Genomic DNA, 14,040 nt, shown 5'->3' with positions numbered 1-14,040 from the left:
CAGGTGTTGTCCTATAGGCTCCTGCTGAACGTAAAAGCATGTTTCGCTGCACTCTTCTTACGGCCATGGCAGGCATGACCCTCGTGAGTCTGTGTGCCCAGACTCCTGATCCGTATCCTACTATTGAGGTTAGTATGCTATTGTGGTATAACTTGATTAGATTAGGTGGAAGGTGAAACCGCTTGTGTCCAATTCCGATGAGATTGTTTAATAAAACCAGGGATTTCTGAGATACGGTATCTATATGTGATGCAAAGTTCCACCTCTCGTCGATGATTACACCCAGGTATCGGGCCTCGCGGCGCCGAAGGACTGGTATGCCATTTATTCTTACCGTGGGGTTTCTGGCCAATTGGCCTTTGAGGAGTAGGTATGTGGATTTGTTGGGTGCAATCGTCATCTTACTTTTATGGCACCACGATGTGAGAATAGTTATGGCTCTGTCCACTTTCGGCTCTAAATCCTCGCGGCTTCTGCCGCCGACCAGCAGGAGGAGGTCGTCAGCGTATGCTATGACCTCTAGCACATCGTCGCAGTTCTTTAGATCTTCAAGTAATGGCTCCATGTTAATGTCCCAAAAGAGAGGTCCTAGGACAGAGCCTTGAGGACATCCTTTGGTAACAGTCTTCCTGACTGTGCCGCTAGGGGCCGATAGCCAGACCTCCCTGTCTGCACAATAGCTCCTCAGACAGCCATATAGCGGCCCTGGACAGTTCTCCCGCAAGCAGGAAAAGAGTGAGGGCCACCACAGGTTGTCGAAGGCGTCACTGATGTCTACCATGATGCCGACGACATACTTGTGCGGGGTGGAGCCACAGACCTCGGCAGCCAGGGCGATTGCGTCAGACGCAGAACGCCCAGACCGAAAGCCGAATTGCCTGTCACTCATCCCGCACAGCATGCGGTGTGCTGTCAGTCTGTCTGCCAGTAGCCTCTCAAAAAGTTTGCCCAGTACATCTAACAAGCAGATAGGTCTGTACGATTTAATTTCTGTGGGATCTTTGTCTGGACTCTTTTTAATGATAATTATGTTAGCTTTTTTCCATATTTCTGGGAATTTCCCGAGTTTCAGACACTCGTTGTATAACTTAGTGAGAGGAGCTACGAGCTGGGGGGCAAGGAATTGCACCACTTCCGCAGTGATGCCGTCTGGGCCAGGAGCTTTTCCCCTTTTGAGGGTCTTGATCTGGGCAGCAACCTCCTCCTCAGAGAAGGGGTAGATTCTGATGTTATTGTTGTAGTCCCTTTGATCTTCTGTCCTTATTCTTTTTTGTTCTTCTGTCTCATTTTCCTCCACATCGTCAGGCAACAGGACCCGAAGTAGGGCCTCAGCAGTTTCCTGCCACGTGCCCGTCATTCGGTCCCCGTCCCTGACGGTGGATAACACCATAGGTGATCTTAACTTCTCTCGAACCAGTTTGTACGGGACTCCCCATGGGTCTGTAGCCAGTTGGCTTTTTACGTAATTTTCCCAACTTCTGAGTCTGACTGCCCTTAACTCCTGTTGGAATTGTTCCTTGCTCTCTCGATAGATCTGCAACCATCTTTGTTTTTCTCTCCAGACGACACTCCGCTGGTAGTACCTCCTTGCCCTCCTTACAGCCTGTCGCATCTGTCCCAATTCGTTCGACCATGGTGTGGGGGTGGCCGCTACGGCTCTCCTCCTGGTTGGTACAGCAGCTCGCACCGCCCTGGTGATCGCCTGTACCAATCCTTTGGCGCATTCTTCCACGTTTTCGTCACCCTCCAGCAATGTCGGAATGTTGCACTCCCTCGCGAGACGGTCCCAGTTAGTCTTGCTGTAGTTAAGCTGCAGCTCCCACCCCATGTCCCAGTGGCACTCCCTTTCCCCAATGATGAATGTAATTAGGTTGTGATCACTGGTGGTTGCTTTGTCCCACACTTTCCAGTTGTCAACCTTTGTAGCCAGGTTTGGTGTCACTAAAGTGACGTCAATATTTGTGCCTTCTCCCCCTCCGCCAATATAGGTGGGGGGGGGGGGGGGTTCCCTTGTTGGTTGGCAACCACCAGTTGCAGTGCCATGATAGTCTCCTCAGCTTTTAACCCCCGATCGTCGTGCGTACCACTGAACCACAGGGGGGACTTTGCGTTTATGTCTGCCGTTACGAGCATTCTGCGTCCCCGCAATGCCGTGGCAACTTGTGTAAGTAACTCTAAAAACTCGTCTATTCCTCTACCATATTGAAAGTATATATTGCAGATGTAAATCACTCCTGTGGGTGTTTGAAGTTCCACGACATTGCAGTGTTCGCCTGAGAATTGCGCAAGGACTGTGGCTCTAATTGATCTATTAATAATTACAACTGCAGCTTTAGGCTCTATATTAGAATGTATAATTTGCCAATTGGCAGCCATGAATGGGATCCGTCCCGCGTGGGAGTACGGTTCCTGTAAACAGAGTACATCTAAACTCTTCTCCTCCACCACCCTCCGCAGTTCCTGCAAGACTAGTTTACTATTGTGAGTGTTTATTTGACCCACGTTTAGTTGGCTCACGTGGGTAGTAGGTATGAATGTGTGATTCTGGCCAGTTTTTAGACCAGTCATGGGCTACTCTGCCATTTGTTATCACTGATTGACAATATAGTTCATCCAAGTCAAACTTCTCATTTCTTCTTTCGAAGACCTTTTTAACCAGTTCTCGCAGGGCTCCGAAGTCGGTGGGGAGATTCATTGTCTTGAGGTGGATTCTGTCTACCGCCTCCATTACTGGAAAGGTGACATCTCTACCATACTCGTGGCCGACACGTACCACGTGTATCAGTGCAGTTGTGAGGATTGCCGGCTCCTCTAGTCTTGATAGCTGCAGAGCATGCTCCAGGTTGGGGTATATTCGTTGGGGATCAATTCCCAGTACACCCCGGGATGGTGAGTCAGAGGGTGGGTTTGAGCTACTCACTTCATTGTACTGGACATTTTTGGTGGTTACTACTTCTTCACTGTGTAATTGTGAACTCCCAAGTACAGGATGCCTGTGTGGTCGAGAATGCTCTTGTTTCGACCCAGGTCCCCAGCAAGGAGAAGAGGGAACGTCTTCTTCACATGGGTCAGTCTGTACGCAAACATCTTTCATTATTATCACCAAGGATCGTGGTTGCGTGATTTTTTGTAAGAATTCTTTGAATTTGTTTGCCCTCAGAGCGTCCCTCAGCCTCTTGCTTGGGGATTTCCTTTTCGGCTTCCTGAGTTCAGGTGTAGCCTCAGCCATAATCAATTCGAGAGATTAGTCTCTGCTCTAGCATCCTGTACGTCGGGCAGTTCCTCCCAGTGGTATTGCATGGTTTCCTTCCCCTTTTGGTACAAGGAATGCAGGTTGCGTTTTTATTGCAGTTTTTTCTTGTATGGTCCTCAGCCCCACACCTGGAGCAGGCCGGCTTCCTTTCACAATGCTTATGGACGTGGTCTAAATCACCACAATTGTGGCATCGGGGGACTACTAGATAGTCCCTAACATTAATTGCGTGAAATCCAATATAGATTCTCCCCATAGCGGTAAGTTTTCTCCACATCTTGCCGGAGACCTCGGCCACGTGATGGACAACATCGCGTTCCCGAGGTCCCGTTTTAAAACGCAACTTAAATTCGTTTCTGAATGTTTCCCATTCTATATCTTCAAAATTTTGATTATACATCGTTTCATAGATATCGGTTTCAGTTAATGCCACAGGTACGTCATACAGTATTACCAGAGGATTTCTTTTCTTGGGAGGTTCACATTTAATGGCCTTATTGAGTTTGGAATTATTTAGTATTTTGTCCCTGTCTTCTTCTGTTGCGAGATCTACAACAACTACATTTTTTGTGGCTTTTACTTTGTTTATTTTTATTTTGTCCCTTGCTGGGTCAATTGTTGTTGTAAAGATCTCCTGTACCTTTTTAATTGTCTGACCAGGCAGGGGTCTTAAAAAGACTGCCGTGTCTGGCCTTTTTGAGATCTTCGCAATTGTTTCTTTAGTTGTTTGGGCTTTTGTGGCGGGTTGCGCCACCACTCCGGCCCATGTCTTGGCTGGCTGTTGTCTTAATCTAGCATTTTCCTTCTCCAGCTCTTCAAGACGTCCCTCAAGCTTGGCGTTTGCGATAGCCCAGGCAGCGAGCTCGTTCTTTATTGCTGTAACTGCAGCCTGGCTTATTTTTCCGTTCTTGATGCTGGAGTCTAATATTTGACTAATACGACAATGTCTGTCATAAACATTTTCATCGTCGTGTCCCACTTCCTCCTGCGAGGTAGGGACAGTAGACATACTTGCCCTCGAAATAGCACTCGAATCACTCGTTTCCTGTTCAGCCATGATGATAACGAGTGAAAAAAGGTTGGGAGCCCGTCTCTTTCCCCGGACCGGCTCCTCTGGCATGGGGGGGGGGGGGGGGGGGGGGGACTACTGCAGCTCGCCCACCAACCTCGCCCCTAAGTCAAGGGCACTCCAGAGCTGCCAGGTTCAGCGCGCCGTCGCCAGCGCACTGGTCCCCATCGACGGCCACGTCGTCGACGATTTCACACGACGCTCCTCGGCAACTGCACCCCGCACTCCGGAGAAGCGGATGCACCCCTCGCCCTTCGCCGCCTACTTGCCCGAGTTTCCACCAGAAGGCCATGGACCCACTCCTACTCAGGTGGTGGGTCGGTCCCCCAGTCGTTCAGCGGTCTGGGCCCATCTAACCTAGCCCAGGCGATGTCACCACCTCCTGGGTTTGGCAGAACACGCCCCGGTTACCCAGGGGCGCGGCGAAGCACCCTTGCCGACTCGCGCCGTGATCCCACGCCGACAAACGAGGTCGCCGGCATGCAGAGCACCTGCTGGTCTGTGCCCTGCGAACAGAAAGGGACTGGTGTTCGGTCCCTCGACACAGCTCCCCCTGTGCCACGCACCCTTCGCTTTCGCATCGGGTTGGGTCGCAGCTCTCCCTTTTGTCGCAAGGCAGAATGCCAAGCTTAACGTCCGGCACCACGGGAAGGCGGAAAGAGCCACTTGGGAAGGAGAGGCTATGGGAGACGCTTCACTTCCCCTGTGAGGACTGCCGCAGCACACCCGACTGGAAAGCGATACGTCCCAGTGCGAGCTTCCGTGCCCTACGGCGCGCCGGCAACGGGCGGGCCCGCTCCGAAACGCGCCGTCAAACGACTGACCTCACGCCAGTTCATTAGTTTGCTCTGCAGAAATGATAAGCATTTGGACTGTGGTGTCACCGCCAGACACCACACTTGCTAGGTGGTAGTTTTAAATCGGCCGCGGTCCATTAGTACATGTCGGACCCGTGTGTCGCCACTGTGTGATCGCAGACCGAGCACCACCACAAGGCAGGTCTCGAGATACGGAATAGCACTCGCCCCAGTTGTACGGACGACTTTGCTAGCGACTACACGGACGAAGCATCGCTCATTAGCCGATCCGATAGTTAGAATAGCCTTCAGCTGAGTCAATGGCTACGACCTAGCAAGGCGCCATTAGTAACATTGCATGTATCTAAAGAGTCTCACTTGTATCGCCACAATCTCCAGATGTACCAAAAGGATGGATTAAAGTTAAGTATTACAGAAGCTACGTACTTTTCTTTATAGCATTCATTACGTATCCTGTTTCAGACCTCACGCACCCTGCTTTGGCTTAGCGCGTGCCTTTCGGCTTCCTCTCATTGTGTCTAGGCTGTCTTGTGTAGACACAACATGAACCATATCGGCCCTTGGGTTCAAAGCCGACATCGATATCGCTTCGCAACGACACCTACCGACAAAAAGTGCCAACGACTCTCGTTGTCGCTATAAACCGAACGTAGTGGATGAGTGTGACTCGAGCAGACGTGCAGGATGCCTCGAAGACATATGCGCGAACCGTAATCGCAATCAGTGAGTCTCAAAGAGGGCGCATTATTGGCGTGAGAGAATGTGATGCATCCATCAGGGAAACTGCCGCTCGTGTGGGACGAAGTGTTTCGGCAGTGCAACTGATGCGTGCAGAATGGTTCACGGAAGGCCGCAGAACACGGCCCATCCAAACCCTTGACACCTCATTCGATTGACATGGCGGGACAGATCTGCGTCCTCCTCGGCTCTGGCGCAACAGTGGAATTTTGTAACACATCGTACATTGTCAGGGGTGATAGTCCATCGTTGTTCATTGCGGCATGGGTTACGCGTGCGCGTCGTCCACTTCTCCTTCTACCTTTGACGATTGTGTAGAAGCATGCTAGATACCCCAGTGGCTGTATTCGCTCATGATGTACAGGACTAACTGAAGGCCTTGTGGTGTGGGGTGCTAATGGGTACAACCACAAATCACAGCTGGTGCGTTCAAACGGCTCTAAGCACTATGGGACTTAACATCTGAGGTCATCAGTCCCCTAGACTTAGAACTACTTAAACCTTACTAAGCTAAGGACATCACACACATACATGCCCGAGGCAGGATTCGAACCTGCGACCGTAGCAGCAGTGCGGTACCGAACAGACGAGCCTAGAACCGCTCGGTCACAGCGGCCGGCCCAACTGGTGCGTGTCTAGGGCATTGTAAAAAGTATGACCTCCGTGAATGACGTCCTGCGACCCATAGCCACAGCCTTTTTGCAAAACACCTCAGACACCATTCTTCAGCAAGACAATGCACGACCATATGTTGCTGCACGAAAACGTGCCTTCTTGGTGTGACAGAATGTCAGCCTTTTCCCTGGCCAGTCAGATCACCAGACTTGTTGCCAATCGAAAATGTGTGGGATATGGTAACACGATGGGTGCAGGGCTGTGACCCACTGCCAACCACAACAGATGAACTTTGGAACCAGGTGAATGCCGCATGGACGGCTGTACCACAGTACGCCATTCGCAGCATGTAAGCGTCAATGCCGTCACGTATGGGAGAAGTTACCACGGTCTATGGCGGACACGGTGCCCACTAGGGAACAGGACACACGCTGAACCGAGGAGACTGAAGTACTAATTATTTCTGCAGAACTTAATAATGTACGTGTCTTGTGAATACGAACGTCCTATTTCTTATCATTCCAGGTGTTCTGCTTTTCCTGAACATGAGTGTATTTTGCTAGGAGATAGCCATTTACATTGCAACTGACGACTTACTCCCATTCAAGATCTGCTCAAGGACACAGAAAGAGTTGTTTGGAAACATGTTAGTATATAACTGAAAATAATTCTCCTGTCTGTCTGTCCGACATTTTGTTTTTGGTACCATATTTTCAAAGAATTTATAGCTGTATGTTTTCACTCCACCCGCACCTTCTTAGATTCACTAGAGGGAAACGCAGGTCTAGTACTGTATTTGCGAATATCGGTACTACTCTCAAACTGCAGTGACATGTCTCATTGGTGAACAGCTATTCCGGTTAATATTACCCATAGCTTAAACATACGTGTTCAAAACGTATATGGACGAATCTCACGCGTAATTGTAATTACTTTCTTTTGTGCAATGAATACCTTTTTTTTCCATAGTGAGAATGAGTGGCGGCCTGTTCAAATGGTTCAAATGGCTCTGAGTACTATGGGACTTAACATCTGAGGTCATCAGTCCCCTAGACTTAGAAGTACTTAAACCTAATTAATCTAAGGACATCACACTCATCCATGCCCGAGGCAGGATTCGAACCGGCGACCGTAGCAGCAGCGCGGTTCCGGACTGAAGCGTCTAGAACCGCTCGGTCACAGCGGCCGGCTAACGGCCTGTGATCATGTTCTAATTCGCTACAGCACACTATTAATATCACAGTAAAGTGATACCGTTTCTCTTCGAATGTGAGCTGGAAATCACACAAAAATTATATCACTTCTCTTTGAATGCACGCTGGTACGGAAACAAAACGAACGAAAACATATTTTACAGCGCTGTCTCCAAGAAACCGCAGGGTTGAGTGCAGAAATGATTTCAGCCGTGCTGCAGTCCACTCCTACCACACTGCCTGAGCTCTAACCAAGCGCTCAATGAAAAGCCATGGCTGGAAGGCTAATCGAAAAGCGCTATGTTTCACCCAGGTGCAGCTTTATATTTCTAATGTCATTTTTGTTGTATTGAAGATTTACCACAAACACGTCAGTCTTTTGTACGGTTTTTTACTATTAAATCTCAGTTAATGACACATTGGCGCTAAAAGTCTTCAGGAGGTCCTAAGATAATAATATTGTCAAATAATGCATGTATTCAGCATGGCTGTGTGGTTAGACATGTTGGGTAACTAAACTGAAGGATGTAGATTCGCCTCCTTTTGTAGACTAATTTTTTTCCTTCTTCCCTTTATAACAGAGTCTGCGATCAACAGTTCACCATTTTATCAAATTTCATCACATTTTATCAAAAATCCAAGCATTATCAAAACTTTCGGGTATGTGCTTCGGCAGAAAAACTGAGTGTTTCAACTTCAAAGCTGTAGATAAATTCGACAGCAGAAAAAAGCGATATATTGACTTAATTTCCCGTCACTGAGTGACTACTGCCTTTTATTTTAATATATTTTTTGTGAATTTATTTCCCATTTATTTTTGTAATATTGTTGCACATGGTAAAATTTTGCACAAGCCACCACTGATGAAAAGTTACTCCAGAATATTTATTATGCCTTAGAACACCAGAGAATGAAAATATGCAGACTTACTGACTCCTATATCATCGAGGTTGCAATTGTTCAAATGGCAAAAGTAGTTGAACCTAGAAGTTTTAGCGGATCCATTACATGGTTCTTCCAGCTTCAGTTTTCATTAACATGAATAATAAATTCAGTTACTAAGGATGTAAGTGATGTCTAAATCCAAAATAAATTCTTGTGTTAGGATACTTCAGTTACACTCGAATCATAGCAGTGCCTTGCGTGAGGAAACGTGGTCCTTTCGTCCACGTTGCTGCTTAGGGTGTTAACTGACTCAGCTGAGCTGTTTATCCTTAGGGAATCGTAATCAACGTCGAAGGGCCAATTATTACATGCTTCTCTCAATAGAGAGAAGTATGTAATGTTTCAAAAGTGTGAAACTTGACTTTCTACTGGTGTACAAAACGTTCAAACAATTTAGGAGAATGCAGTCGGATGAAGTCTTCAACAACCGCCGACAATTCGACAGTTGAGCAACCAATCATTTCCAAGGCACTATTGCAGCGAGAGAGCGCAGTGCTTGGAAATGCAAACCCTCGATAGACCTGGCTACACCGACCAAGAAACATAATACAGAATATGCAGAAAGACTACATACACACCACAAGCACCTAGCTGACCAACGTCAGAAGTTATGAATGGTGAATATTAATTACCAACAGGTCACCAACTAGGATTAACTCTGACCTTCTGTTGTTTGATCAAAGAGAGAGCAGGATTCCAAAGAGAATTTAAGCAAAAGCCGCCCCTCTGTTCATCAGGTCACTTGCTAATTGAATCTCAATTGCTTCTTTAAAAACATTACTCCAACAGCTGGAAACGCAGGCCAGATTCTCTGTGTATTATTAAGGACATTGTTAGTAACAAAGTAACTCACATAATTTAATCATCACCATCATCAACTTCATCGCCATCTTCCTTTCAAGGATTAGGCTGTTGCCTGTTCCGAAGTCACAAACAAAATCATTCCCATCTTTTTTGGGGTCTTCCAATATCGCTTTTCCCATTCGACATGTAGTTCAGACTCAGGAATTTTGCGACCTGGCATTCTCGTAGGTGTTGTCTCCGATCTTCACGATATTTTTGAATTTTTTCATTGCTGAAAATATTTAATTCTGTTCTAATATCTTCATTCCTAGTCTTTTCTCTTCTTCTGACGACCTTCGTCTTCCTTAGAAACCTCATCTCCGCCGTTTGATTTTTTTAAACACAGAAGCTAGCTTTCGCTTCTTTAGAGGAATAGAGGAACCGGCATCACCTTATAGAATTTCATGGTGGTCTCATTTTGTACTTTATGGTTCAATGTTCCGCTAATGATACCACAGATAGCTTGGAACTTGTGTATTGTATTTTCAGTATCAGAGTCAAAATCAAACCTTACAGCGCACCCTAAATAAGAGATTTGAGAGACTTGTTCTAAAACTGAATTTTCCAAACTGTTTTTGATCTGACTAGATACTTTCCTCGGAATATCACTATTTTCGTGATTTTACCAGAAATTATAAAGTTGTATTTATTGCGTATTTCGTTCAGCCGATATACTGATTTTTGGAGGCCATCTTCGTTCTTTTGAATAATAGTGATATCATCAGCACACAAAAGTACATTCAAGTATTCTTCATTCGTGATCTTAATTCCTTTGATTGCTTTACTTCTCCATTTGTGAAGCATGAAGTCACTGTAAATATTAAAAACGGTAAGTGATCTTCCATGCCCTTGTCTAACACCTCCGTTAACAATTATTTCTTCTAATCTATTCCTACCTGTGTTTATTACAATACAAGTATTTTCGTAATGGCTTTTCCCTACCTCTACTAGCTGATAGGGATATCCACATTCAGACAAAATCTTCCTTACGCTATCATGTGAATACATTTACCAGCCAGTTGTACACGTCAAAAATAACATTGGTAATTACTGCACAAACAGCTTGTAACATTCCAGGCTTATGGTTACCACCCCTGCATTATATATTACGATATCAATACTCTTATATCTCCAGCTATAAATAAATTCAATTACTTTTCGATAGTAAGAAAAAGACTTTTAGAAGAATAATAGCAATACCAAACAATAGTAGTTACAATACCCTTTGTGCCATAAACAATCAACATAAGATTCAGGAAATTAATATATGGAAAATGTTTAGATAAAAGAATAATATATTTCGTTCTCATCATCTGTAAATGACAGAAATTAAATCTCGAGCCTAATTAACAAAATATAGATAATTAATCGTTTAGCATTGTTAGAATGCTTATTTCTGCAATTTCAATATTAATGTGATTTTGATGTGTTTATAAAATGTCTTAAACTTGTTCTAGGAAAGCAGGCAGTATTATAGAGTGTTTGATTTGTTAAACTACGACATATTATAAATTATGTTTTGAATTATTATAACCAGTAGTACACTGTAGGAAGAGTATAAATACTCGGCCTCGAGTGTTGTTAGGGCAGCTGAGTGTTGGACCCACTAGAGAACAGATCTGTGCGTACAGTTGATATAAGTTCTTGCTGCATGATTCAGGTTTGGATTTACAACAGAGCAACACGTGTGTTGGACATTGTCTAAAACAGCCTATTAGAACAGTGCAGTGACGGATTATTTCGGAGTGTTAAACAGTTTGGTTTAATATCGCAAGAGGCAGAATAATATGTGACTTTATATTCGTACTTTGTTGAGTATTAGTGTTGAACAATACAATGGACTTCACACACGCATTTCCATCAAATTACTGCATCTGAACTATTCAATATTGCCAGTGTAGTATGTGCTACCATCGGTTAGCTGTAGTAATAACAACGAGGCTTATTACACAGAAGATTGATCATGAGCTCACAAGGTACAGGTTTTGAAGAGAATAAATCTATTTACTTACTTTACTTCAATTTGGCCTACACCACTGTAGTGAAATCCAATATGGTATTCTGTATTTACTGAACAAGTATATTTTATCGCATGCATGCAGTCGTCGAGGGACACCGAAGGCAAGATATTCACAGGTATTTAAACCATTTTTAACTAATCACTAACCGGTGGGATGTTACAGGCTCTGTCCATCACCATGGAACAAAAACTAGATTCAACTTACATTTACCCAGAAAAAAATAGACATAAAACTTCTACCAATGAATAAAACTGTACAATAAATTACCAAAAGAGATTAAAGAAATTGCAAAAATACACTTATTTTAAAAGGCAGCTAGAAACTACCTGTTATGCAATGCATTTTATACATTGAAGGATTATTTAAATAAAACAGAGTAAGGGTTTGATAAAAAAAAGTTATACAAATAAATAATAATAATGTGAATCTTGAGTTTCTCCCGGCGTATTTGATAATCAAAATATCCACGGGTGTGCTGCCGGTCTATAGTGTCCAACGGGCACAATATTTCGGCGATCATACATGCCGCCATCATCAGTTGAACTGACGGACTGAGCTCCTGTGAACGTGCCGGCACGGAGATCCGTACGCTATGGCTGCTCAGAGGGAACTGGGTTCGGTCGCGGCGGCGGCCGATTTAAATACCCTCCGCCCGCCGCGCTCCCTCCGCCGTCCGCGCCCCGCGCCACGGTCGCGCGGTGGAACAGATTGCGACGGCGTCTGAGATGACGTCGGTGTGATGGCTCTGTCCGCCGTGGTCGTCACAACTATACGTTTGCTCGATTTACTCTTGATTAACCCGATCGCTGTTTCCCAAGCCTTGCTAAGATTATAGCCACAGTCACTGTTTATGAGGTCGTCATTGGTGCGAATTTCGATGGCCTCTCTAACAACGCTGCCCCAGTATCTCGACGTCTGTACCAGAATCCTCGTGCGGTCATACTCCATGGCGTGATTTTCCGACAAGCAATGTTCAGCGACCGCCGACTTGCTCGGATACATCAGTCGAGTGTGCGTCTGGTGTTCACGGCATCGATCATCGACGGTACGCATCGTCTGACCAGTATACGACTTGCCACATTGACACGGAATCTGGTACACGCCGGCCTTCCTCAAACCGAGGTCATCCTTGGCGCTCCCCATCAGTGCACGAGTTTTATTTGGAGGACAAAACACAGTTCCGACCCGGTGTTTCTTCAGAATGCGGGCGATTTTCCCCGAGAGTGCGCCTGTGTATGGAATAAATGCAGTGCCTACCTCCTCCCTCGTGACTTCATCCATCTCAACAGGTTGTGCTGCAGTGGTTGGGCGGAGAGGGTATTTAAATCGGCCGCCGCCGCGACCGAACCCAGTTCCCTCTGAGCAGCCATAGCGTACGGATCTCCGTGCCGGCACGTTCACAGGAGCTCAGTCCGTCAGTTCACCTGATAATGGCGACATGTATGATCGCTGAAATATTGTGCCCGTTGGACACTATAGACCGGCAGCACACCCGTGGATATTTTGATTAAATAATAATAATGATTATAAAACATCCAAGATTCCATATAACGCCTTCACACTACGTTTTTCTCCTTCTCTCTTCCTTTTCTAGAAATACTTATCCCCAAGTTACGCATAGCACAGTACTAACACCTCTTCGTCTTTCTGAGCTCAACATCTCACCCACTGTAGAGGGATGCTGACTCATTTTTTTCAGGGTAGCAAATGGGAAGTTGCGGTACAGAAAATGGCCCAGAGATCACCATTGTGTGTGTGTATTGAGTGAAGTGTTATGAAACAATGTGCATATAGTGTGTGCAGTAACTGATAGTGAGATATGAGTGAACAGTGTGGCATTACATTATTTAATAAATTATTTGTAAAAAAGAGTATTGTGTATCGGGAGTAAATCTAATAATTGTCTCTAACTAGAAGTCTGTAAATGTATGTGTACACGAATTAGCTTATTTTAAATTAGCCCAAACTTGTAAATACATTGACATGTCCTATATCCTTGTAAAAAGAGATCTACAGATGAAAAAGATACTACTACTACTACTACTACCACAGCTCACGCAGTCAGAAACCTTCTCACTGTCTATAAAGGCCATATGGTTATCTACATTAAATTCTATGTGTCTTACCACATTTTTTTAAATTACGAACACATTGTCTGTGAATGAACAAACTGATGTAAATCCAATTTGTTCTTCAGAAATAACAGCTTTCTTGATATTCTTCATGCTATTACTGATAATCATTGAGTATAGTTAGCAGCCAGTGCTTAGAAGATTAATTCCATGGTAGTTTTTTCAGTCATTACGTTTCCCTTTCTTGAAAAGAGAGATTAGCTTTGCTGTATACCAAGGCTCTGGGATCTTGCAGTTCTTCCAATATTCACTTATTAATTGTAAATGTTTTTATTCAGTAGTACCCACCACATTTAATGAGAAAGTAAAACACATAATGAAATGTGATCGCAGTGTAGTATGGAAAAAAATTCAGTTCCTTGTATTCGTGGAAGCATTTTTTTTATGATGAAAATGTTGCACAAACCAACAAG

The sequence above is a fragment of the Schistocerca serialis genome, chromosome 6 (assembly GCF_023864345.2).
Source record: "Schistocerca serialis cubense isolate TAMUIC-IGC-003099 chromosome 6, iqSchSeri2.2, whole genome shotgun sequence".
Taxonomy (NCBI): domain Eukaryota; kingdom Metazoa; phylum Arthropoda; class Insecta; order Orthoptera; family Acrididae; genus Schistocerca; species Schistocerca serialis.
The sequence above is the reverse complement of the archived record's forward strand: the minus strand, read 5'-3'. Positions refer to the sequence as shown.